Source organism: Desmodus rotundus, chromosome 5 (assembly GCF_022682495.2).
Source record: "Desmodus rotundus isolate HL8 chromosome 5, HLdesRot8A.1, whole genome shotgun sequence".
NCBI classification, from domain to species: Eukaryota; Metazoa; Chordata; class Mammalia; order Chiroptera; family Phyllostomidae; genus Desmodus; species Desmodus rotundus.
This window is the reverse complement of record NC_071391.1, coordinates 99,380,682-99,385,066: the sequence shown is the minus strand read 5'-3', so window position 1 is coordinate 99,385,066 and position 4,385 is coordinate 99,380,682. Positions and strand designations below refer to the sequence as shown.

At 41.6% G+C, this 4,385-nt stretch overlaps 1 pseudogene; it reads left to right on the top strand.

Annotated features, from left to right (window-relative positions):
- Positions 1–489: 489 nt before the first annotated feature.
- On the top strand, positions 490–889 carry LOC112315171 (U6 snRNA-associated Sm-like protein LSm1 pseudogene; annotated as a pseudogene).
- Positions 890–4,385: the final 3,496 nt, after the last annotated feature.

The following is a 4,385-nucleotide window of genomic DNA, read 5'->3' as shown; positions in this document are numbered from 1 at the left end:
ATTCTCTGTCAGTTCTGGTTGTGCGAGGAGGCGCAGTGTGTCTACCTACGCCGCCATCTTGGTTCCCCAAGACAGAAAACTCTTAAAGACTATAGTTCTGGCCCTTCGGCTGCTGTGTCCTGGGAGTTGAGGGACTGATGTCCGTGACTCTGGGGTCGAGGGAACAGTGAAACGAGGGGGCAGCCCCGTCTTCCTTAGAAGGGAGAATGCATTTTCCCACCACTCATGCAATCTAGATTCCTCTTCCCCTCTCTCCAGGACTGAGCAACGGCCCCACCTCTTCGGGAGGACAGCATGTGACACAGGAAATGGGTGGGGATAATGCGGAGGAGTTTCCTGCGAGCCCCGCCTGAAAGGGGGGAGGGGCGGAAGTGCGCGTCCGATCTGCTCTCCAGTCCTGGTCCCTCCGAGGCAGTGACTACGGCGGGAGGACGGTGTTGGACACGCTGGCCCTTCGCCGCGCTACACCGCAGCTCGTCTCAGCTCAGCATGAACTGCATGCCTGGCCCTGCCAGCCTCATGGAGGACATGGACAAAAAGCACTTGGTTCTACTTTGAGATGGAAGGACACTTACAGGATTTTTGAGAAGCATTGATCAATTTGCCAATTTAGTGCTACATCAGACTGTGGAGCGCGTTCATGTGGGCAAAAAATACGGTGATATTCCTCGAGGAATTTTTGTGGTCAGAGGAGAAAATGTGGGAACTAGGAGAAATACACTTGGAAAAGGAGAGTGGCACACCCCTTCAGCAAGTGTCTGTTGAAGAAATCCTAGAAGAACCAAGGGTAGAACAGCAGACCTGGCTGGAAGCCAAGAAGCTGAAAGTTCAGGCTCTGAAAGATGGAGGTCTCTCCATTCCTGGAGCAGATACTGTTGATGAGTATTAGCTCTTGGTCAGAGGCCATTGCTCTTGGGGAGCAGGGGCTGTCGCTGAATGAAAGTGACATTCTGGTCACCTCGCACATTTGACTGGAGACTAGAATTTTGAAAAGTCATTTTTCTTTTGAATCTTTCACATATACAAAATGAAAAAATCATGTGGTGTTTCTTTTTTTCCTTTTTAATAACAAAACCATTGTTTAAAGAAATAGCTGGATGCACTTCACTCATCACTATGAAGCCAGCAACTACTTCTCCCTATTGCTCTTCTCATCCCAAATTAGAGTTTACAGGGGACAGTCTTCATTTGCTTGTAAATAAAGTATGAATCTCAAAAAGAAAAAAAGAATAGTTATATAACTTAAGGTTTTACTTTGATTTGCAACCATCTAGTATATGAGATGAAAAATTTTTGCCATTTTAAATAAATCATTACTATCATTTAACTGAATTACATTTATCTCTTTAAAATATTTTTTCGATGTTTATTTATTTATTTTAAGAGAGAGGGGAAGGGAAGAAGAGAAACATCAATGTGTGTTTGCCTCTCATGCACCCTCTACTGGGGACCTGGTCTACAACCCAGGCATGTGCCCTGACTGGGAATCAAACTGGTAACCCTTTGGTTTGCAGGCCCATGCTCAGTCCACTGGGCTGCACCAGCCAGGGCTATATTTGTCTTAAATAGAACCAAAAAGGCTTTCAGAGAAGATCGGACGTGTTCAGGGTGGTATGGCCGTAGACCAAAAAGACTTTCAAATGTAAATTGGATTAATCTCTCCAAAACTGAATCTTCTACGCCATTTGTGTAAATGATCATTAGTTGTCTTCTGTTATGTGTATTCCATTCTTTAAGAAACTATTCATAAAATAACATTCACTATTACCAGTAACTTAGAATAACTTTTTATTTCAATATCTTTTTATCTTAAAATGCTACAGAATTCCTTTTAATAATATGTATGAAATAAACAATAACTTTTTAGGAATCTATTAATTTTATAATATCACTTTTTCATGAGTAATGGGATGTTTGAAGATATTGAAGTTAAAGTTTAATGAACACCAACTGCACTACATAAAGGTATTCAACTTAAAAGAAATGCTTGGAACCTAGTATGGAATTTATTTTTGCTGAATGAACACACGAACTCAGAGTTTAATTGTTCAAATCTCAGCTCTACTATTACAGAATGGACCCTTGGCAGGAGAAGAGATACTATTACTGAATGGACCCCCTTCTCCCAGGGTCCTCCTATACTAGGTTCGCCTTGCCAGCCACCAAGGAATTATAGCTCTCAATGCCAGAAATTGGTGAGAAGGAAATGAACTATTTATTTAAAAGTTATACAAACTTAGAGTAATGATGTAATGTCTTCATTAAAATCTCAAAGTCTCTTAAAACACCCACAAACACACACAGTCCTTCCTTCCTGCCTTTGCCCAGTCCGAGGTACCGTATCTCAGGAAAAGAAATAGAAGTCTGTGGCTCAGGTAGCCCTGGGTTCTTCCCAGCAATCCATGCTTGGCTGGCAGGCCTCCCTCAGTTCCCAGCAACACATGCTGTGTTGCTGCTGTGATATCCAGTTCTTAATCCAAAACAACATGGCACCTTCTCATGGCCCACCAGCAAGAGTCCTTCCCCCCTTTCCTTCCCTGCAAGGTCTCTCCTGCTTTCTAAGCCACGTGGCAAAGAGAGCACCCAAAGCTGCATGGTCCTCCCCCACCCCCCACCCCCACTTGGCTGCCACACCTGGGTTTAAATCCCAGTGCCAATCTTCCTCTGCATCCCCATTTCTGACTCCTCCCACAAGCGGCTACACCTGCCAGCGTTCCGTATTTTCCAGCTTTCCTGGGCTGCCATAGTAATTCTGGGCAGGTGTGGCCCCATGGCATGGAGCCAATCATCTCTAACCTCTTACACAGGCACTGTAACCAGGGGGAGTTGCCTCCCAGTTATCATGGGTTGAAGTCACTCCCATCTCCTTGGCTCAAAGCATGGCCACAGCTATTAACATATCCATGGAACCAGTTAAAGATTATAGATATGTTAAATGACCATTCCTGCAGTTATTTGCAAAACTGTTGCTATGCAGAACAACTCTCCATGGTCCTGCTCCATGTGTCCCATCCTCCAGTTCAGATTTGTGGGGGCGAGGATATCCCATATTTTTAATATTTCCTGGACACCCTGAGTTCTGGATCCCATTACAAATCCCTCTTTGGGGCCCCCCTGGCTGCACCCTGTTACACTACCATTCATTAGGTGACTTTGACAAAGTCCCTTAACCTCTATGAAACCAATTTTATTATCAGTAAACTAGACTTACATCTTGCCATTCATTGGACTCTTCTTGGATCAAATAGGGAAGAGAAAGCCAATTACAAGCTATGTCAACAGTTCTTCCTCAAGCGGACACATCTGTCATTCAGCACTTGCACACCTTTACCTCTCCCCGCGTACCTGCTATGAGCCTGACACACAATTTATATGAGCAGATTTGTCAAAAAAAAAAAAAAAAAAAACAATGACCCAAGACTCTCTGTTGAAACCCCAGCCCTTTATGTACTGTGGAAAAATTTCAGGCTAACTGTATTCACAAAATTCTGACGAAGTGGCTCATAAAATAATTAATTACAGAAACATTGATCCTATATTGAATGACTACCATTTATCTAGCACTGCATTTGATGCTTTTAGTAAATAATAACCTTCATGTCAATTCAGCAAATTAGATTACCCCTATTTTTCAGATGAGATTAAATAATTATTCAATATAAATAAAACAAAATAAAACCCAATGATTGTGCCAGGACTCCAAAGCTGTTCTAACCAATACAAACTACTAAATACTTTGTATTATAATACTTTGCCCAGTTTTCTCAAAGGACTGTCATCATAAAGAAAATAGTTAAAACATAATAAAGCAATAAAATGTTTTCTGCTTTGCTAAGTCATAAAAAAATAAATGAATAACATTCTTAGATGAAGACTTAAGGTTAAACATTCATTAACTTGGATTTAGCAAAGAATTCTTCTTTGCTTTTTAATTGAATGTATTGGAGTGACTTTGGTTAATAGAGTTATATAGGTTTCAGGTATACAATTCCATAATACATTATTTGTATGTTGCACTGTGTGTTCACACAAATCAAGTCTCTTTCCATCACCATTTATATCCCCTTTACCTTATTCTGCCTTCCTCCAACCCCTGTCCCTCTGATAATCACCACACGGTTGTCCATATTTATGAGTTGTTGTTGTTGACTTTTGCTTAATCCCTCAACTTTTTTTTGATATATTTATTGATTATGCTATTACAGTTGTCCCATTACAGCCCCTTCACTCAACTCCATCCTGCCCACCCCCTCCCTCCCACATTCCCCCCCTATAGTTCATGTCCATGGGTCATACTTATAAGTTCTTTGGCTTCTACATTTCCTACACTATTCTTACCCTCCCTCTGTCTATTTTCCACCTATTGTTTATGCTATTTGTTCTCT